Below are 23,211 nucleotides of genomic sequence, written 5' to 3'. Positions count from 1 at the left end.
ACGTAGAACCAAATTTGGGGCTTTCAAGTCCAGAACGCTCGCCTTCACACGCTGCTATATAAGTCTTCAAGTTTGGTTGCAGGTTCTAGATACAGAACGGACATTCATTACGTTATTAGAAGTTCAACCGGTTGGACTTCTTGGCTGCTGAGACACGAAAGCGCTGAACTACGACTGATCAGGGACGAAGGAGAAATTAATAATTGCCTTTTGTGCCCAGCCGGATTAATATGACACCAAGACGGACATTTGTAGTGACAAAGCTGTGAAAACAAAAAGCCTGGCCCTAGTAGAAAAAACAAAAGTAGAGGAATCCCCCTCATGCCACTCCCTGCATGTCTAATGTGAACACCACCAGCTGAATGCGCGATCATGAAACCATGTTCTTCAACACACGGCAGGTGTGAACGCAGCATAAGGGTAAGACCGTTAGAAATTAGGAAATTACACTGAGTGCAGTTTGTGTGGATATGCTGCAGATCTCCTACAGACACTTGCATATCACGTGTGTGCAGCATTTGCTCATTGTCAGCAAGGGGCCGGTATTTGTACCTTACTAATGACTGGAGTATACGGGCAACATACAACAACATCACCCGTACGTCACAAGAGTGTGGAACTTCCATTATTCTTACAAATACTTCACTTTCATTGGCCGAGTCTCTAGACTGCAACACATACCTGTGCTCGTCTTAAGATGTGGCTGCTCCTCTTTACGACCCTCTACGGACCTAGACAACTCAAAAACCAGCAGTACCCCTGCGAGCCAACCCCCCATACGTCTCATTTGGACTTAAGGTACAAGTCTTTTTAAAATCTAAATTATTTTCCTCCATGTATTAACTGACTGCAGTTCATGTTGGGTTTTAAACTACCTTTAGTTATTTGTGGAGATGATGAGTTGTGTTTAGAAATGACTGCTGAAGTATTTGATATGAACTAACACGGACAGGATAATAATAATCGCTTTTCGATTCCCAGAATATTCCTGGTATTTCACATGTCTTCCATCAGAAGATCACTGGCAATGAAGTGAACCTTTACAAGACAGAGATGGAGGCTGTGAGTGTGTTCGCTCCAACAAACAACAACAGAGAGAGCCCATATCCTGCCGAATGGTGACCAGATGGGGACAAAAATGGTGTGTGCGTGTGTTTCTGTGGATGTGTGTGCATGTGGACCACAAGGTTGGTTTTTAGTCCCCACAAATGCCTCTTTGAAGGTGTAACTGCTTTGAAAAGAATTCAAATGGGAGACAGAGATGATGACGGTGCACTGCACAGTGTAGCTTGTGGCTTTTATGTGCATTTGTTCATGATTTTATGTGCATGCTTGTTAGCTTGCACGTTTTTTTTTTATGCTGAGCACAAGTGTGTGTGTGAGGGGTGTTGACGTCAGGTGCAGCGCAGGTGGGCAGCAGGGGGAAGGGATGAAAAGGTCTGCAAAATAAACACACCTGATCTCACTGGACGCATTTAGTCTGCAGCACAGAGTCGGGCTGCAGCTCAGCTACTCTAACACTTTTTTGGCGGAACTGCTTTGTGACTGAAGACTGGGATCTTCACTCAAGCAAAGTGATGGACAGAACGTATGGTGTCCATTCAGTGCCTAATTTATTGTGCATCAAAACAGCAAAACCGCGCATAAAAACCCTAAATCCGCCAATCAAAATGCATAAATTGAGAACCAAAACCCATAATTTGCAACCAAAAGATAGAACACAAAGCGCTGTCATATTTCTCAGGTGCCCATTTGTTTTCTCACATATCGAAATTGTGCTTTTATTTTTTGCGGTTGGGATTCTATTACCTGTCAAATCAGTGACACGTCAGTCAAGGGGACGGGAGGCGCGACGTCCCCGACGTCTTACGTCAACGTCCTCCGTATCAGAGCGCCACAATCGTACCAATTGCAGAGGCAGTCATGGCGAACCAGAAACCAGTTTTTCGTATCTTTTATTAGATTTAATAAATGATCAAACGTGTTCTCTATGTAACCGGAGAACGCCAGCACAGTCAGATGAACTCCCTCGGTAACTGGTAGTGAAAAAAGATGTGACGTGTCGCTGACATGACAGGTTTTAGAATAGCATCCGCAAAAAATAAAAGCGCAGCTCAAAAAGACAATTTCAAAATAAAAGTGAACTCAAAAAGAAGATTTCAGAATGGTGAGAAAACAAATGGGCACCTGGGAAATATGATTGTGCCTTGGGTTCTATCTTTTGGTTGCAAATTATGGGTTTTGGTTCTCAATTTATGCATATTGATTGGCAAATTTAGGGTTTTGATTCGCAGTTTTATGGTTTTGATGCGCAATACATTAGGAACTAAATTGACACCATAAGAATGATAACACATTACAGCATCCAAAGGAATGAGGAACTTTCATTATTTGTATCTTGATTCAATCCATCCATTCATATTTTCTACACCCACTTGCTTCATTTCAGGGTCAGGGGTTTGCTGGAGTCTATCCCAGCTAATTCATGAAATTTAATGAATGTTCAACTTCTTTTTTCGCCTTTATCGAGTGAATAAACATTGGAACTGATACAGCACATTATACACACAAAGGTTTGTTGTTTTGGTTCAAAGATGTTTTGTCTTAGTAGCTGTTTGGGTAAATCAGTCCAAGGATAAGATCTCAACTGCAGCCATGATTACTGGAACAGTTTTATTACAGTGGAACTATCACCTTTTGTTATCTAAATTACAAACCTACAACCTACAAACAAAAGAATTCAGTTTTCTGTATTGTAATCTAGAACACTGCATCCCCATAGGAAATAATTTATGTCAAAAAGTACTTTCTTCCTAAAAATGCTGCTTCTGTGTAATCATGCTTCTGCCTGACCGAGCCTCCACTTTCCATTTCTGTCATCTTGAAAGTCCCACTATGATCATCTTCTGATCAATTTTCAAAGTGTTCCCAGTGGTCTTTAAGTATAACTATGCAGTTTTAGCCACAATCCAAAAACCTGTGTCGTTTTCGAGGACATAGTTTCTGCAGAGCGGCAGGAGTTCCTCAAAAATTCACTGGCGCTGTAGCAACTTTCTGCTTTCTGTTTACGCTCTCCTGCTAGCTTACAGCCCCTCACCCCCACTAACCTAACACTAGCGGTGCAACAAAAATGACGAGCAATGCTGGAGCTACCCAGTCTTACAGTTTAGATCCAGATTCCTATGGAAGCATATGTCTCATTTTTCAAAATAAAAGTCAATACCAGAAATGCTTTTTCATTTTCACCATAAAGTTGCGTTCGTTGACTCAGAAATAAAATGAAAACTTAAAAAAGTTCTCCAGTAAATGTGTACCAAAATTCAATTTAAAATATCTAATTTGACAATTAAAATAGATTAACAGAAATGCTTTTTCATTTTCACGATGTAACTGCATCAATCCTCCAAAATGAGTTTTCTTTTTCTTCTTCAACAACGCTCATTCTGTGACATAATTAAAGCGATATTGCAAAGAGGGAATTGCATTTTCATTTCACATCCAAAAACTGTTGCATAAATCATTTCCAGGGGGGAGGCGGGGCGATGACGTCGGTGCTCACTCTTCTTGTGCGTTGTTGGCCCTACCGGCAAACATGCTGAAACACCTGTGCACAGCTCCTGCTGGGATTAGTATCCAAGTTGGACTTACGTACAGTTTCAGAGTGTGATGCCTGTGACAGAGTTGAGCAGCTTTTAGGCCTCCTTTACACTGCAGGTCTTAATGCTCATATCCGATTTTCTGACTATATCCGATTTTTTTGACGACCCGCTTACATCATCTTTTAAAAGTGACCCGTATCTGATTTTTGCATTTACACTATACATTGCTGAAACTATCAAACATAGACGTTCTGAGGGGAATACGTAGCAGCATTTCCGCCTTCCGCGGACCTCTTTCGGATGTTTGTGATTGCGGTTGTCATGGAGGCAAGTCGGCGACGGAAGGAGGCGTTGCCTTGGGCGCTCCTGAGGGGAGAGGAAAAAGGAGGGCTGCTCGGCCGTCTTATATGCACTCTCTGAGTTTTGAATGAGGAAGTGTTTGCAGACGTTGTGCTGTCCGAACAGTTTGATCCAAGTGTTGAACCTTTCCTGCGCGATGACTTCTCTTTTCTGACCATAGTCAGAAACACACGGGAGATTTCCTCGGGGTCCGGACCGGACATAACAGCGGTTTCCACCTACGGTCTGAAGCCTGAGGCTGAAAGGTAACACGCTGACAGCAAAATCAGCACAAAAGCACCTTAATAAGTCATGTGATCTGAGTTGGTGGTGTCCTGAGTTGACGTCACTGACGTACGACTAGCATTTACTGGGGAATATCCGATTTGTCTGCTTACATGGCACACGCAAATGCATGTATCCGATTTGTTTCCGATTTATTTCCACATATGAGAGAGGCCTGTATCCGATCTGAGAAAAACGGAATCCATGCGCTTTTGTCCTGCTTACACATTCACCGGTCATATCCGATCTGTGCCACATGAGAGGAAAAGATCGGAATTGGGTCACTTGAACCATGCAGTGTAAAGGCGGCCTTAGAGAGCTTGGCTGAACACTCTGCGGTCACAGACACCAATGCGGACAAAGTTGTCGTGGGCAACTTGCTCTCAATCCTTCAGCAACTGGACACCGTCGCCCATTGAAGGGGACGGCCAGTCATCAACATCACCTCCATGCGATTGAAAGATATTTGTTTGCTTGGCCTCAACATCAAGGAAATAGCGGAGGTGTTTGGCGTAAGTCGCCATACCACACGTCAGAGGATGAACAATAATGCCATCCATCCATCTTCCTCCGCTTATCCGGGAATGGGTCGCGGGGGCAGCAGTCTAAGCAGACATGCCCAGACTTCCCTCTCCCCAGCCACTTCCTCCAGCTCCTCTGGGGGGACCCCGAGGGGTTCTCAGGCCAGCCGACAGACATAATCTCTCCAGCGTCTCCTGGGTCTTCCCCGGGGCCTCCGCCCAGTGGGACATGCCCAGAGCACCTTCCAAGGGAGGCGTCCAGGAGGCATCCGTACTAGATGCCTGGGCCACCTCAGCTGACTCCTTTCAGTGTGGAGGAGAAGCGGTTCTACTCCAAGCTCTCTGCGGGTGACCGATCTTCTCACCCTATCTCTAAGGGAGTGCCCAGCCACCCTACGGAGGAAACTCATTTCAGCCGCTTGTTTTCAGGATCTCGTTCTTTCGGTAATGACTCATAGCTCATGACCATAGGTGAGTATGGTCATGCCAGTACGGTAAATTGAGGGCTTTGCTTTTTTGCCCAGCTCTCTCTTCACCACAACGGACCGATACAGATAATGAACGATAATGGATCGAGGTAAACTTCATCCAACTACTTTTCTCATTTTCCCGATGTTTGCAGAAGTGGAGGCATGCAGAAGTTGATGGAGGAGATCTATATGATGGGACATTGTTACGATTGCCCTGCTGCCAGCCTACTGGATGCAGACCCCCTCCAGCAACTCCTCCACAAGGAGAACATGCAAACCCAACACAGAAAGAACCCGGCTGGGATTTGAACCAGGGTCTTCTCACAATGAACCACGAGTGCTAACCACAACACCACTGTCCAGCACCAGGAGCTAAAGTGGGCCTCCCCGAGAGGCGGGAAAGCCTCCGCTGCTCTGGCTTAAGGAGAACGCGTCTGTGGATGGAAGGGGAATTGTTCAGGAACTTCTAACCGGCCAGGTGGGTCTCTGAGGCTTTCGCTTAAGAATGTAAACCTTTTGGCTCGGATTTGGTTAGCAGGTTTAGGCCTTTGTGTTGCTCCTTATCTGTACTCGGAACCAGTGAGTGAACACAAAGCTGGCACCAAGTATATCACCGGACTGGTTGCTGCACTCTGAGCGCTTCCCTGCAACCTTCCAACATTTGTCAATTCATGGAAAGACCTAATTGGCTAACTGAAGTCATGTGGTCACATGTAATGAACATAGGGAAAATTACACCGATTGCTGGGAAAAGAGAGAGGGATTTTTAAAAATTCTCATCTGACCCTTTCAGAACCAAACTTTTAAAACACCAATCACACTGACTTTTCTTTTTGCTTTTATTTATTTAAACCATGTATGAAGCCTGAAGTTATAAATGAATACAATTATGGTACATGCATGTACACACCCATCTAGATATACCCGAACACACATGTAGACACTCAACGGCTCGAGAAGAGAGAGAGAGGAACAAAAAATGTATAAGCTAATTTTGTAAACAACAATCCTAATCAAATGTAATTATCGATTTAAACCAGAAAATCATTGTGTGCAGGGCTAGAGCTCCATAAGGTAGCAGTTGTTGGAAACTCTGCTCACTCAGAAAAACTTTCTTGGTGTTAATTTTCCCGAATCAACAACAAAAGAGTATAAACAAAATTAACTCCACAAAGTGTTTCTCGGACTTTGTTTTTGAAAAATGTCTTTCAAAGAGTGTAGAAGAGGCCTTGTTAAAAACAGTGTGTCATAAGTTCTGCTGCTTTCAAAAACATTCCCTTCAGGAAAGTGGAAGCAGAACAGAGAGTGACAACGTATGAAGCACGGTAGTGGGTGCATCATCATTTAGGATGCAGGCTTTGGATTTATTACTGGTGAGCTGGAATGTCATTGAAAAAGAAAAGCATACACCCATAAGTGAAAGTGAAGACGAGTGGGTCAATAAGGTTTGCAGTGTTGGTTTAAGGGCTTAACTGAACCTGGGAAGGAACAAAAATCAGTTCAATGTGTGCCGTTATGCTGGAATAGAAGTTTTATTCACCCTACTTTTGTTTTTGTTCAAACCTGTGCACTGAAAATGACAATACCTAATGCTTAAGCTCCCTTAGTATTTAGTCTGGAATGAAGGTTTTTGTTGTTGTTGTTAATGTTGCACTAGTTAACAAAAATAAGTGGCTTTAAACCAGTTTGACTAAACCGGAATAGTCTTGAAGTGAAAAGAGTTCTGTTGTTATGTTTTATCCATTGGTAAAATAAACTACTGTAAAACTTTTTTACACACATGGCTCCTTTCCTTTGCAGATATGAAATTGGATTAGAGCCAGAAAGGTTTGTAAAACCCAAAAAGAGCAGTAAAAATAAGAAAACATGTTTGTTCATTCAGTATTGGACATGTCTCCCGAAGAAAAGTTCTCATCGTCCGGCATAACAATAGTGTTTCTCAACACTCGTGTTTTGACGTAAAGATGTGATTTGACTTTCCTGTGATGTCATCGATGCCAACGTCAGATGAAATGAAAGTTAGATCGTGACATTTCACCCAGAGTGTTGACGGTCTGACAACAGGAAACAAACTCACTGTTAGAGCAAAATCACTGCTTATCACTGATGTTTTCCTGTTATCCTCACTGTGTTTTAGTTCTGCTGCAAGGACAAACAGTGCCCCCTGGGGACAGGTCTCCTTCCAGTCTCCTCTGATATTTTTAGTTTTCTCTTCCATCGCTGGATTAACACAATTGTCTCTCCTTCTCTCCCCTGATCCTCTCCATCTTCTGCCTTCTCTCTTTTTTGCCATGCTCTTTGCCTCCCCTTTGTCCTTGTTTTTATCCTCGTCTGTCCACGTCCAGTTGCCATTATAGGAGGTTCAAAAGCTGCCGAGAGGGGAAAAAAGTACATTTTTCAACCAGAATTTTTAATCTGAAGCTTCACAAAACAAAAGACATGAAAACAACTACGAAATAATCAGACATTTTTCCTCTTTTTTAAGATATTTACTTTGTCATAAGTGAGTTCGGTAAATAACTAAAAATAAAAAAAATATGAGTAAGATGTTAAAAAAATATAAAAAATAAATAAAAATGAACGCTAAAACAGCTAAAACCAACATTTGATTTGGATTTAAAAGATGAAATAAAGTGCAGAAGTAGCAGTAGTAGAAGTGGCTAATAAAGTACAAAATTAAACAAAAACTTGTAAAAATTGTAAAGAGATAATTTGCTGCATGATAAATGTGTTTTACTAATACCTGATGCCAAATAATTTACATTTTGTGAACCAAATATCGCTGCTACTCTCTTGCAAACACTGTCTTTGAGTTGATCAAAGTCTGTTTTTAGTTGTTGTGCTTGAGCTGCACATCTGAGTGCTACAGGTGCATGCGCAGGGCCAACAGGTCATGCACCAGGCGTAGTTTGCAGCAGATCCAGCATCCAAATGTACTCACTAGGGGTCATCAAAACCTGCAGCAACAAAGAGCTGACTGTAATCTGAAGACGCTTGTTTTTTCTGCAGAATTCTGGAAACGCAAGTGAGCGGTTTGACTTGATTTCGTCACTGTCCATTTGCCCGTGTGTCTACACTCCGATTGCATCACTGAGCCTCAGCCACGGGGTGGAGGGACGGAATCATGACAGAATCATTTCTGTCATTTGACGGTCGGTGTCCGACTGGACAGACGGACGGCTTACGACCTGTTTTTACCAAAAGGAGAAAGCAGTGAAGCATAGAGGGAGGCTGTATGAAGCACAAGAGCAGGAGATTCAAGGAGGTCCAAATCCGCCCCCCCAAATAAATAACCCCCCCCCAACATACACACACACACACACATTTTTTTTCTCCTCTGCCCTTAAATAAATTCCACTGGCGTCTTGTAAATTTTTATTTTTGTGGTGCTGCCGCTGCTGCTTTTTTGGCTGCGGGCCCCATCTGTCGGCCAGCTGCTAGATGTTTGGGAGGAGGAGGAAGAGGAGATGTGTGTGTGTGCGTGTGTGTGTGTGTGTGTGTGTGTGAAGGGTTAAGGGAAAAAACACACATGTCTTCATCCAGGGAGGGATTAAGCACTGTTGGATGGGAATATTTGCAGGTTTATGAATATGCATAAAGGTTGGGAGAGGCTTCAGAGTGCAGTGAGGGAGAGGAGGAGGAGGAGAGGTGAGGAAAGCGTGAAGAGGACCAGAGCAGGAATGAAGGAAGAAAGGTTGGGTATCAAATGCTGCACGAGGAATATGGGAAGCAAATGATTTAGAGTTGAAAAAAGAAAAAAAGGAATGACATAATCATGAAAAAGAGGAAGGAAAGACAAAGGGAGCAAGGGTGAAGAAAAAGACAAAGGGTTCATTGTGTAAATCTGAGGAGGAAAGAAGGGAAGACAAGACTGGAAAACGTTAGAGGAAAAGAAGAGGATGAGCAAACAAAGATGAAGATGAATGAAAATGACGAAAAGAAGAGATGTTAGGGGGAAAATGGAGAGGGAGTTAGGAAAGAGCATGGATGGGTGATGGAAGAGAAACAGAGAAGGGAGGTAAAGGCAGATGTAGGAGAGGTGTGTGAAATGAAAGATGGGACGAGAGAAGAAGACAAGGGACCGGGAATGAAAAAAGGACGCAATCAGGCACAGAGAAGATGGGAATATAAGGATGTGTATGGATGGATGGATGAATGGATGGATGGATGCGTTTGGGCATTGTGCCAGTCCCAGGATGGGACCTTTGGGCAAGGAATGAAAAACAGATGGTTTGTGAACCTTATATTAGGCTTCGGTAACTAAAAAAAAAGAAAAAAATCACCAAAAACACCATTAATTAATTGGAAACAGCAGCTACTTTCTATTGCTGTGCAGCTTTCTGAAGGTGTCCCTGTTTTCAGTTTAATGCTTTTTGCTTTTGCATCTACTTTGTGTGTTTTGGAGGTCTGACTACACAATATCTGTGGCAAAACTCAACTTTGGTAGAACAACATCCTTGTAAAGTTAAAAAAGAAGAACTAAATGAAAAACCTTTTTTTATTTGAGTTTCCAAAGAGTTCACACTTATGAGTGTTCCAACCTGTCACACCTGATCGTCGTCACTCAAGCACAGTTTCAGTTAAGACCATTCAATGGGACTTTATCAGAAATGAAACATGAATCCATTTTTCCGGATCATCTGCTCCCTAGGATCCAACAGTACAGCAGGTAATAAAAACCCACGTATGTCCATATTGACATACAATCATCAGTCCCATTCACCAACGCACACACCTTTACTCAACAGTATCTGGGTTGGCTCCAGAAACCCTTCATCCGCTGAAGATGAAGGGATAACTGATCTGGTTTTGTGTCAGATACAAAACTGATGCAAATCTCTGGCATTCACAAGAACATGCAAACTCCACACCCAGCCAGGATTTGAACCACAGCCTTCTCACTGTGAGGCAGGAGTGCGAACCACTACACCACAGTGCAGCCATGACAGAAAATATTTCTATATGACAACAAAAATGTAATTTGATTGATTAATATGGTCTGTTTTTGAGCAATTTAGTAATAAAAAAGGGAAAAAGACACTAAAATAAAAAATACATAGATACGTCAAATTGTTTTTACACATGCATTTATCAGTTGATTAGAAATGAGAAAATAAATAAACTCAAAGTAAATGATGTCAACTTTGACTGTCAATCATAAATAGACATGACAATACACAAATGACACACTGAATCCATTAATTTAATGGATTCAGTGTGTCAATCGTTAAATCATTAAATTGAATGTCTTGTAGATGTAATGATTTTCAAATAGAGTTTGATTCATTCCTTTAAACGGATTGGGAAGAAGCCAATTTATATCATCTAACCCCTACTAGGATTTCTTTACATAGTTTCCATAATCTGGTTCTTACCATCATTTTAAAGGTATTAATATTTGTCAGTCCAAGTGCAGATCATTTATTAAGTAAAGATTAAGTGTCAAGTAACACATGTATAGTACTTGTTTATTATCATCAGAAAGCATTATTACCTGTAGTTTTTTAAAAAGCTCCAGCAAACTTTGACATAATTATTACGTACTCTCCCATTGTAATTGAGTCAGTCAGGGTTGACTGCAAAATATTTCCTGGCCAACTATCTTTTCCTGATTATTTCACATTTTTTCAAAGATACAGATTGTTATTGATGGCTGAAGAACGGCCAAGCACTGAATGCTGCTTCGCTTAGAGGTTTCCTTCACACACATGCAAAACAAGTTTGTGTTAGAAATATCAAGATCACTCCATTTAAATTCAGATAAGGCAAAAACTGTTATACAGGTAACTAGTTTTTGTAAAGAAAAAAAAGTGATTAAAAAAGTAGAACTTTCGCGTTCATCGTTCATCTTTTTAGCAGGAGTGAAGAGGAGCAACTCTGACAGAAATTAAAGAGCTTTTTAAAATATTCACTGCACTAAAAAACATTGTTATATACCTGATAATAATCTGACCTTCTTGATTTATATTTAAATGAATTATTGTGAGGACTCTGTGCTTTAGTTTGGTTTTTCAATTGGCTTTTAAGTTTGCTGGGGCCGCTCCTCTTCGTGTCTGTTCCTGAGGAGGGTTGCTGGGGCCACACTTCATGTTCGCTGTACCCGAGGGGGTCGCCATTGGTCCCCTTTGGCTGTGTTTCCTGTTCTGGAAAAGGGTCACCGGGGCTGCTCCCCGTCATGTTTCCTGTCCCTGGGGAGAGTCGTCTGTGCTGCTCCTCTTCATGCTCGTTCCTCGGAGGGGTTCTCATTTACCCCTCACATACATCTGCCTGCAAGAGCCCCAACTGTTTTTGTTTTGTTTCTCCAGGTCCCCTTTTTAGGTGTTTGGGCATCTGGGATCTGCCCTTTTGGGGAGGGGGTACTGTGAGCTTTCTTTGCTTTAGTTTGGCTTTTTCCGTTGTGTTCTTGGTTTTGGTCATGTTTTAAGTTGTGTTCCCCTATCAGCTGTTTTCATTTCTGCCAATTACCCTCATTCCATTTAAGTGTCTGGTTTTCAGTTTGACCTTGTCAGATCATCCGCGCTGCTTTGTCAGCCCTTTTTGTTTCTCCCATGGTTTTGTCATGTTTGACTTTATTAATTAAATGTTTTAGTTTGTGCCACCATGCCTGGTCTTCTGCATTTTAGGTCCTACACCAGCAGTTCAACCTGCCCATCCCATAATCTCTTATCCTGACCTTGTTTTTTCGGGGTTTAATTGGACATGTAGCACCTGTCTTTTGTTTTAGTTCTTACACATTACTGTGAAGAATGAAGTTGATTGTCTGTTTAAAACATGTCAGGTTAATCAGTGTGTGTGTGTGTGTGTGTGTGTGTGTGTGTGTGTGTGTGTGTGTGTGTGTGTGTGTGTGTGTGTGTGTGTGTGTGTGTGTGTGTGTGTGTGTGTGTGTGTGTGCGTGACCTACTTTTCCTAAACGAACATCTCAGCACAAAACATCTCGGATATTATTTCACGGTTGTTTTTCAGACAGCAGACCGTTGCTGTGAGCATGTGTTATTTGGTTAGTTTGTTTTTTTGCAAATATGTGAACGCTCGCTCCCATTCGCTGAACAAAAGCCCTCAGTGACCCAATAAGAGAATCCTGGAATCAGAGCATTTTAATGTGATCCAGCTCTGCTGCTGTTATCAACAAATGCTGTTTTTAGTTCCCCCCACAAGCACAGACAAGCCCGCTGCCACCTCCTGCACAACACTGGCAAACATTTGTTCTTGTCTATTAATAAAAAAAAGAGCTTAAGGAGTTTTAACTGGAACAGCATGGAAGTAGAAATGGTAACATTTCACACATCTTTACCACTCCTACCCTTAAATGTTTCCATGAAATTTGATTTTCAGCCTGTTTTTCTCAATAGTTGTGATGTGTTTACTAAACCTTTTTTTGCAGTACTGTGTTTTTCAGAAACAATAATAATGTTATTGCTATTGTGAAAAAAGGGTAAAATACTGTATACTCATATGCCTTTCTACCATCCTTGAAGGCCCAAAGGGCTTCACAGTCAGTCCCATTTACCCCTGCACCCCTACCCCTGACGGACCGATGATGGCACTACCGCCAAACACCAACCTGTTACCACCACAGGCAATGCGGGGTTCAGTGTCTTGCCCCTACACACTTTCTCACATAGGAAGGTGCAGAGGTTAACCGCTCTACCTCTGCACCACAGCTGCCCTTGTAACCCTTGTGCTATCCTAGGCACTTTACCGTTGGGAGTTGGGTCATCTAGACCCACTAGACCAGGGGTGAACAATTCCAGGCCTCGAGGGCCGGTGTGTCTGCATGATTTCCAGATAGTCTTGCCCTACTCATGGCTGATTACCTGGTTCAGGTGTGTCCAGCCAATTAGAACATGCCAGAGCAGGGTATGCTGGAAAACATGCAGGAATGCGGCCCTCAGTGCCCACCTCTGCACTAGACAGTGCTCTGAACCTTTTTTCTTCAATGATTTGTGATCTTCACTGGTGTCCATGGATTACATGAAATCTTTCCACCTTTATCCACCTTTGTCATGGTAGGGAGAACACGTCAATGGAAGGGGGGGGTCATCTAAGATAGCACAAGGGTTGATTACAGTAACCTTAAAACGCAGAGGTTAATCTGAATAAACAGGGAGACACTAACTACAGAGGAAACGTCCATAAATAATCTGACAGATTCAAAAGGAATTACAAGATGACCTCAATAACACTACCAAGAAAAACCACAAAAGTAAATCTTCAACAATCATTAATTCAGTTGTTAATGAATAGCTAGTAGAGAGATTGGAATTTTTCTGAAAGATAATATTTAAAAAAAATGTTGAGAAATGCTTTACTACTGAGATCTTGAGGAATTTATCATAACCATGACTCTCAATGGGTTTGGCCACAACGCCAAAAAAACAAAAAAAGCTGGTTTGCTTCAACTAATGATGAAAAGTGAGGAGCTCCGGTTGATCCATGTTACCATCCTGTACAGCAAGGAGAGTTTCCAGACTCAGCAGCTCAGTAAACTCTGATTTTGGTCGTAAATGTGGATCAAAGATTTTTGTTGAATTGGTTTACTTGACTTATCAACCTCAAAGCGTTTTCATTGACGGATGACCTCTTCAGGGTTGAAAAATCTTTCAAACAAACTAAAGTCACTCCTCCATGTTGGTTTTGGACTCCACCAACTGATGACATTATCAACACATCACAGGCCACAGCTGAGTCCCTGACTGGTTGAGGCGACACAAATTCTTTGACAAAAATCAGATATTTGAACTCTGGAAACATGGCGAGCGACACCCAAAACTCAATGGTGCCAGACCGCCACACCTGACACCCCAAACCCGCCACAGAACCTCGGATCCCGTCTGTGCAGTGACTGAAATTAAAACATGAATCACGTTTGATGTGAACGTAGCTGTAGGCCTTTCACTTTTGTTTTATTATGTTTGAAATGAACTAAAACCAAATTTTATTGAAGCGTCCACGCTCGCTGGGTGTGGACTGGCCTGTTAAATGGTTTTTCTCCCTCAGGTTTGACACTGAGGCTTAAATCCAGAACTAAATGTAAATTTAAAATCCAAATGCCCCCAGGAGTCCTCCTAAAATATTTTCTCTTTAGACATAATTTGTGAGTTTAAATATTAGGACTGAGAGCCTTGTTTTAATTAGTGATTCCCTCAGAGATAGCTTTAAATGATTCATTAGTCAGAAATTCCTTGGCTCTAACGTTCTTTTATCTTATTTAAAAATTAAAAACCCCAGGGAGGCAACAACCTGACATTACGTGTGCGTTATTTCTTTCGGTATCCCCCCCCCCCCCCCCTTACACTAAACCCAACTCCCCCGACTGAACAGGAGACAGGTTCTGAGTGGAGGAATATTAGAAACTATTATTCCTAATTAAACATCACAGAACACACTGTCACAGTTGGACTGTCTGAGTGATTTAAGACGTGCTGAACCTTTGGCATCGCAACAAAGTCTGTTAGCAGAGATGGCTGAGTAAAGCCTCAAATTGGCAATTAAACAAACAGGCCCAGCAATCCCTGCCAAGGTTTCACCATCACAGGTGTTACTGCGTGCATGTAGCTGCACTGCAAGACTACTGACAAATCACATCCACACTGCACGAGAACACCGCTCCACTGTCAGCCGTTATCAGGTTCACCTACTGCTGGGAGATTATTGCTTCAATGCACGTTGTGTTCCACGTTTAAATAAAAAAGAATTACGGAAGGATTCTTCCTTTATCAAATCAAATTACGACCTTTTAGTTTGGACATTTGTGTCAGGAGCTGGTGGTGGAGGACCCAGAATGCAGGAGACAGGCTTGGTGACAGAAAAAAAACATTTAGTAAGCAAACTGAAAGCAACAAAACGGTGACCCAACAGAGCAGATGACCTGACAAGGAAGAACGGAAAACCAGACACTTAAATACGCTGAGGGCAATTAACTAAAATGACGAAAGCTGTGGATCATGATGAACCTGGAAGCAGTGAGACTGACGGCAACTCAGAACATGAGCAAAAACCAAATAAAACCAAAGAACCTTCACCATTTGCATTTGTCCTTCATTGCCAGAGTTTAGTCCCCCTACCTCAGTTTGTACATCTTTTTTTGAGGTTAAATCTGCATTATGACTGGAAGACGCACATGGATTGTCGCATGGAATTAACATACTCTAACATTCCCTAACATACTCATACTGCCTCTGTATCCTGCTTCCAGCTTTTCCATTTGCATCAGTCAGCCTCACTTTCAAAAGAATTGCTAGTTTTATCTTTTTGGAGTCTTTTATGATCTGCAGCCTTCCCAGTCTGCTGTACACCGTTGTGTTGATGTGTTCTGACATGAACTCTGGATTTCTTGGGTTTTCTTTTGGATTACGTATCTAGACAAAACATTTGATTTCTGCTGTTAATTTGTTTTTAAGAGAAGCTTGACTACAGAATAGATGTAGTAGCTGTGTTTCCAAACTTTATCAACATTCTAGAAAAGTCGAAAAAACACAATTTTACGATCACACTGTTTCCATTAAATCCTAATCATGCGAATAAACACTAAACAACAAACGCGATAAGTCATTCAGAAACATGGCAACGGATGTCATCAAAACTTTGATTGACAGCAGATCCATTGACATTTCTGCCACAGCACTAGCGCTCATCATCATCTATAAAAGAAGACATCAGCATTTTCTTCAGGCCGTGGAGCGGCGAGCTCCTTACATGTAGGTGGGGCTACGGTTGAAGCTGTTTTGGGAAATGGTGGTTGGTGATTTTCCAGAGGAGCTGTGGATCCAACAATTCCACATGACACGCTCAACTTTGGATGATCTGTGTGACGCTGTGGGACCTCTGGTGGCGCCGCCCCTTCCTACCAAGAAGCTCATTGGCAGTGCCATCTCCAAACTGGCTAGCTGTGGTTACGAGACTCATTTAATTTGAAAAAAAGTATTTCCATTGCAGCTTTGCAAAATATGTGAATTTTGGGAGTCCTCAAAAACCTCCTCCTCCAAGTGCAAGAAAACAGTTTTGATAAATGCGAATTCAAAATTGTCGTGTTTCCATTTAGCAAAATTATTACCTCAAATCTCATTTGCAGACGTTTTTCAGAGACATTCGAGAGACGAGGATCAGGCAGATGGTGGAAGAATTCTCTGAATTGTAGGCCAGAGTCGCAAACAAGACTTCCTCTGTCAAAAGACTGCAGGGAAGGATTACTTAATGGAAACAGCTGTGGAGCTCCTGGGAGTGACAGCAGGGGCTGATGGGAAGTGCAGTGTGGAGAACCAGGAAGTGTTAGTACTCTGGAGATAGTTCCCGCTGATGGCCAGACGGGGGGCAGATTCATGACTCCATCGTAGTTGAGGTTTAAATAAGGTTTATTTCACCAACACGCACTGTTTCCACTCTTCCATGATCTTCCAATTCATGTTTGGGTTTATCCAGGAACCAGCTTATTCCCACAGCAAAAACACACACACACATAATTGATGACTTTAAACTGTACCTATGAGTGTGTGTGATTGTATGTCTCAGTGAGCTCCTTTGTTGGACAAGCAAACCATCCAGGATGTACCCCACCTTCATCCTACAGGTGTTGGGGTAGGCTTCAGCTTCCCCATAACCCCGGAAGGGATTAAACAGGCTTGGAAATTGGATGAACCGAAGAAAAAAAGTGAGATTCTCTGAACCACTTTAGCTTCAGAATCTGATCCTTCACAGCTGTTTACCAGCACCCAGGACAACACCCCAGTGAGAGGACTGAAGAGGAAAAGACAGGAAGACAAAGAGGAAGAAAAAAAAATGGAGTCAAAGAAGAAGAGGTCTTGTCTGAAGGGTAAATATGCTGACACAGACTCCATGGTCTCATCAATCCACACCACAAGAGGCAGAAAAGTGGCTAGAGTCAATTCAAATCTCATGATAAACATGTGACTGTGAAGTGCTGCACAAGCATTTAAAAGGGGAAAACAAATACAACAGTCACAACATACTACGGACTACCAGAGCATTGTACTCGTCTCAGGCCATCTCAAAAGTCAGTGATTAAAAATGAGCCATTTGTGTGCTTTGTGGATGAGAAGTCAGAGCTAGTTTGTGGACTGGAACGGACAGGACAGCAGCCAGAAACTCACAAGTTCTGAAATTGTTTTTCAAAAAGGTGCTAAAGCTAATTAAGTACAAACACTCCACCCAAATGTATGTCGGATTCTGACGGATTTTCATCGCCACTGCCCGCTTGCTAAGCAATCAAGTTGACTGTGCTCCCACCTAAAATGTCCTTGCAGAATTAGTGAGCCGTCAAAAGGTAATCCCCAATTTCTACATGGACATGTGCCCACCCACAGTCTTTCTACCTTTATTTGGTCTGCTTGTTAGACAAAAAGTAACAAATACACTTAAATGCAAGAAATAAAGTTATGCTTCTAGGTTTTAGTGCAAAGGGAACTTTCAGGCAACAAGAAATGATTTTATTATGTCTATAATAAAGCTCCCGGCGGAAGGATCTCCTCCATCATCCATCGCTCAGATGAGTCCAGGACACCACTGATAAGGACAGTCAAGATGGTAAAGAAAAAACTAACGCAAACACACACACACACACTACAGGGTCAGGGAACTGTAAAATTGTTTTATTTTTTAGGTACTGTTTAGCTTTTGTTTAGAAAATGTTAATTGGGAGACATTTTTTTTTCCAAGTTAAATGCATTTGAATGTGATTGTTTCTTAGGATATGTTGATTAGTAACTGGGTTGGTTTGGTGAAGGGGTGGAGCCTATAAAGGAGGACTTTTTCAAGAAGCAGCCCTCCTTTTTTGTTGTGCGGCTTCCAAGGTGCTGCACTGAAGGTTTCTTCCCTGCCATGCTGTCGTACTGTTCCCAATTGATGCATGTTTCATACGTTTTTGCCTAAAAAAAGACCAAAAGAAGAGAACCATGACTTTTGTGTGGTTCGTTCATCTGACAATCTATGAAGCTGCTTTTTAATAAATACACAGAAGTCCACACATCATCACAGAAAAGCAGCAGTGAAAAGAACAAAAACGTCAGTTTTATTTCTGCTCCCATATTGCATCGCACCCTTCACGAACACTCATATTTCTCAAGTTTGTTTTTGACAAAAATTGTGTTAAATATAAGTTTACTAGTAAAACTTTTCAGAGAATTCCAAAATTTTACCCTGACAAAAGAAAAACCTGATTACTTAAAAGCAGAGCGAGCAACATGGAACCTAAAATCATATTTCCAGCTGGGATTTTCCTCTTCTGTTATTAAAAAAAGTAACTTTTATAAACTCTCTGCACAGCACTTCTCTATTTTTACCTTTAGGCATGCCTAAAAAGTTTGCTGTTCGACTAAATCTTTAAATCTCAACAGGCAGGACAAACACTGTTCATGTTGACCTTAAGAATGTCTCTCTATGGGCCAACTTTTTTTGGATAAATATTTCTCGCTAAGGTTGTAAAATTTAGCTCTAGGTGGTAAAATTGAACTAAACCAAAAACGTTCCTATTTTGGGGAATAGAGTTATTTTGTCCTTTTTATGTTGGCATATGTTGTCACATATTATGAAGAAAAGCCTCTCATATGAGTTTGCCATAGCATAAACTTCTGCCCAGTCTGTTCCTCTGATGCTCAAACCCACCCTACTTAGTGACCACTCTCATGCCAAAAAGCCCATTACCCAGTCTGCTTTATGAGCAAAGTGTGCAGCTTTAGTGCTGGACTGTATATTTAAACAAGACTCACAGTTGAAAGGTTAATTACTGATGCAGCAGTAAGCATTCTGCAGCAATCACAAGCCAGTGCCGCATGTTATAATTATTCCCAGCAACACCATGTAACTACAACAGCACTTTAACCATTTGACAGAAAACAACCGCATGAAAACTGAGCCCGCATAGCAAATGCTAAACTTTAGGTATTTTCGTGCACATTCCATAAGAGCATCTCTGGCACTCATCACTTTTTATTTCACTCTAAAAGTTCCTGCCACCGTAGGTTGATGCACAATTTCAGCATTTGTGAGTTTTCAAAAAAGTCTAGCCTACTTTTGTCAGTAAAATTTAACAATGTTATGTTATATCGTGTAAAAATAAATTAATAAGATTAAAAGTTCTAAAGGCCACCAGAGAGACGTCTGAGTTTACCATGTTTTATCTGAAATGAGCCAAATCAGGAAATAGAAAAAAATGGCAATGACAAAAAGAGAAGAAAGGAGTCTGTCAAAGTGTCGTTGAGCAATACACTGAACTCCACACAGCTTACCAGCACATTGTAAGGGGGGTTGATCAGGTTAGCAATGAGTTTGATTGTTTTTGACTCCTTGTCTGAAGGTAAAATTGGTCGAGTCCATTTTATTTAGGTGCTGCTTTAAGCTTGATATTTTTATTGACCCTGTAGTTTTCTTTATCCTTGTATTTCCGCCTCCCCCTTTCGGGTTCACCACAACATCTGTCTTCATCTATCTTTATCCGCTGCATCACACCAACCACCATCAGTGAGCCTCCTCTTCGGTCTTCTTCCAGGCCTCTTTCCTGGTAGTGTCACAAGAACAGGCAGACGGCTGGATTCAAGTGCAGCAGGTTTATTAGCTCAGCTAAAAGTCCACACAGCGAAATCAGGGTCAGGCAGGCAGGGGTCGATAACAGGCATGAGAGCATCAGAGGAGAGACAGGATGGTCAAAGTCCAGGCGAGGGTCGGGGCAGGCAGCAGGCAAACAGTCACAGAGTGTCGCTATGTAGCTTGGAATGCTGTGCTTGTGGTGCAAGTTGCTCGGATTGATGTCGTTTGCCAATATCCAAAATCTTCTGGCGAGTGTGATGGGATTTAGCAGCACACAAAAATGAATATAGAAGAAATCAAACATGAAAAAAGTATAAAAAAAAAGAAGCACTGAATGGGGAGCGGAGAGCACCTATGCGCCATCTTGAAACAATGCAAGACAAGAGCTTTAAATAATATTATTGGTTCCATGCTGACACTTAACTCTTCCAGAAACTGCTAGACACTGGATATGCAACTGTCTGTTTGCCCCTGCCATTCTGAAGTACATGTGTAGAAAAAGGCGCTGTCTCTTTCTTGGCTTTTGTTTGATCAGCGTCTTCTCCAAAAATACACTGACAGTGGCTGTTTTTGTGTAAAGTTGTGCCAGTTAGCACCTGCGTTTCAGAGGTGTAAATGCAGATGCAAAGCAGCTGCTTCACGTATGATAAATAAAATGTGTCGCACTGATCTGTTTGTGACGGTGCTAAGACTGACTGGGCAACAGACAGCAGGAGCAACCTGATCAGTTTGCCAGAAACTGTCGTTGCACTAAAACAGAGCCCTCATACTCTGCTCAGAAAGTTGACGGTTTGATTCCCCTTCTGCCTGCTCAATAATAATAATAATGTAATGAATTGAATGAACAATGGGTTAGGGTTAGGGTTAGGGTTAGGGTTGAAATTAATAATGGACACACACAATGTGTCCATTATTCCTTCATACTTGGTGATGGTAACTACTGATGTAGCCACAACTGCCCTGGTTCAGACTGACAGAGGCGTGGCTTCCAGGACGCGCTTATGGCCCGTCCGAATACTTTGGCATTGCAACTGCCCCGCCAGCAGCGTTTGAACTAAGGGTGTGTAATGGCAAGAGTCTGGCGATACGATACGTATCTGTGAATGCCACCTTTGTGGGATAAATTTGATCTATTCTATTCTATTGATATTGTACCGGAAAACTTTTTTTAAGAGTATGACTTAGAAAAAACAGCATCTGAAAATCAATACGTCTTTTGCTGTAATAAAATGGTGAAAATTTATTACAAGTTTATTGAAAGTTAATTTATTGATCTCAATGTTAAGCACTGCAACTGTATCTCATATAAGTTGCTTTTACCCAAGCAACTTGTAAATTCCTCTGATTAGATTTCAAGAATTTACTGTCATTTATTATTTGGAATAACTTATAATCATTTTGATATCATTTAGTTTTACAAGTAAGAGAAACATTTCTTTGAGCAAATAATAATTTACATAAATAATAGACTCAAATATGAAAAGCAGGAATTCCAAAATCCTGAGATTGTTTTCATTCTTCTTCCTTTTCACTCCTCTTTTCAGTTTTACCTCCCTTTCTCACTCAGCGTCCACACCTTTGGCTGACAAACAGGAATGTTTCTGTTTTGTTTCTCACACAAACAGGAAAACATATTTTCTCACATGAAGAGACACATTGCACCACCTATTGATTTCCTCTCAGCGAGGCTCATGTTTGAAACGACACGTATGTGTTTGTTAGTGTGCAAAGACATATGTTTTCATGCAAAAATATTTATTATGAAGAAATGTACCGTAATGGTATGCTGTTTCAAAATAAAGGAGAAGCTCAGCAGTCTGTTAAATGGTTTGAACTTTTTTCACATTTTTGTACTCATTCCATCAAATGTGCATTTCTGACTGTGGGGTTGGGTTGTGGAATAACATGGAGGACGGGATCAAAATGAGAAAAAAATTTATTCAATTAAAATAAAAATACAAGCTACAAATTTTGGAAAGGTATAAATTAGAAGAAGAGATGCCTAATGAGTTTTTGACCATGTTTTTTTTTTAGTTCTTTGATTATTTGAAATATTTTCATAATAGTTTGTGGCATGTGAGTAATTATTACACATTTAATTGGAAATATGTGTGCATAAAATATAGTGACACTGGGCGTGCATGGGAATAAACACGATTTTTCTCCTTTTTAAAACACTTTATCACCTTCCTTTATATCCTGTTTATTTTATTATTTTATTTTGTGTTTAAAAAAAAATGGAAACCAAAGAATCAAAAGATATTTAACTTTACAATTATAAAAACTAATAAACCTTTGAATGATGTAAAAAAAAAAGATAAAAGACTGGATGACTGATTTATATTATTTACATTTGTAAAATTTAAAAATATAATTGTAGCTTCTAAAAAAGAAAATGTTTATCAGCATCAAGTTCACTAATGTCTCTCATTGTCAAAACAGCTAAATGTTTTATTAAAACGTTAGAGTCTCTGAAGAACATTTCTGCAAATGGGTACATTTGAATCCGTATTGATCCATCTTTTATAAACAGAACAGGTTTTTTTAGTTAAATGAAGTGATGTGGATGAAGTTTCTCAGTCACTCAGGTGTTGAAGGGAGTCAGGGCATCTGGACTTGAGGCAGCCATCAGTTCAGCTGCATGATGGAAGTTCACAAACAGTCAGGATGACAAGATGGATGCAACACTAGCTGACTATGAAACTGTGCAAATTGTGATGATAAATTTGCCCAATGGAAACACGAAAATTTCAAAAAAACTTGCATTTCTCAAAAAAGTTTTGGAAGAGGCGAGGAGTGTTGAAATTGAAATTAGGCTAAACTGCAGTGGAAACACTTTTTAAATTCGATGAGTCACGTGACCAACAACCGGATGGCGAGGCTCTTCTTGGTAGGAAGTGGCGGTCTTGGGTGCTGCACAGTGGGCGCCACCAGAGGTCCCACAGCTCATCCAAAGGTTGAGCATGTCATGTGGAATTGTTGGATCCACAGCTCCTCTGGAAAATCACCAACCAGCATTTCCCAAAACGGCTTCATCCGTTTTGAATGACTTGTTGCGTGAGTCGGTTTGTGTTTATTCACATAAGTCGGATTGAATGGAAACAAAGTAAATGAGAAATTGTGTTTTTTCTAAATTTCAATAAAGCTTTGCGCTTAATGTCTGATGGAAACCCACCCAGAGATGGAAGAGGGATGAAGACGATGAAAACATGGAGGGTAGAATAGACAGAATGGAAAGCAGATGAAGGTCAAGTGAGAGGAATGCGAGGCAGAGATAATGAAAGAGCTAACATGAAAAAAGGATGGAGATGGCTCAGGGAGGAATCCTGACAGGTCCCTTTTAAGTGTCGTAGACTGACACATCTCCCACACAAACAGACTCGCAGCGGTCCCAGTGGAGGGCAGGTGTAGACAACACGACCATCTGTGCATCAAAGCTTCACAAATTACTACTGACAC

General features: G+C 41.3%; 1 long non-coding RNA gene across 1 annotated transcript; it reads right to left on the bottom strand.

Annotated features, from left to right (window-relative positions):
• Positions 1–6,037: 6,037 nt before the first annotated feature.
• Positions 6,038–16,363, bottom strand: LOC110016125. The gene is made up of 2 exons (XR_002291412.2): positions 16,268–16,363; positions 6,038–7,583 (listed from the first exon to the last, which is right to left on the bottom strand). It is a non-coding gene; the product is annotated as an uncharacterized LOC110016125 (long non-coding RNA).
• Between the last annotated feature and the right edge of the window lie 6,848 nt (positions 16,364–23,211).

This window comes from Oryzias latipes, chromosome 12 (genome assembly GCF_002234675.1).
Source record: "Oryzias latipes chromosome 12, ASM223467v1".
Taxonomy (NCBI): domain Eukaryota; kingdom Metazoa; phylum Chordata; class Actinopteri; order Beloniformes; family Adrianichthyidae; genus Oryzias; species Oryzias latipes.
This window is presented reverse-complemented; position numbering and strand designations above follow the sequence as displayed.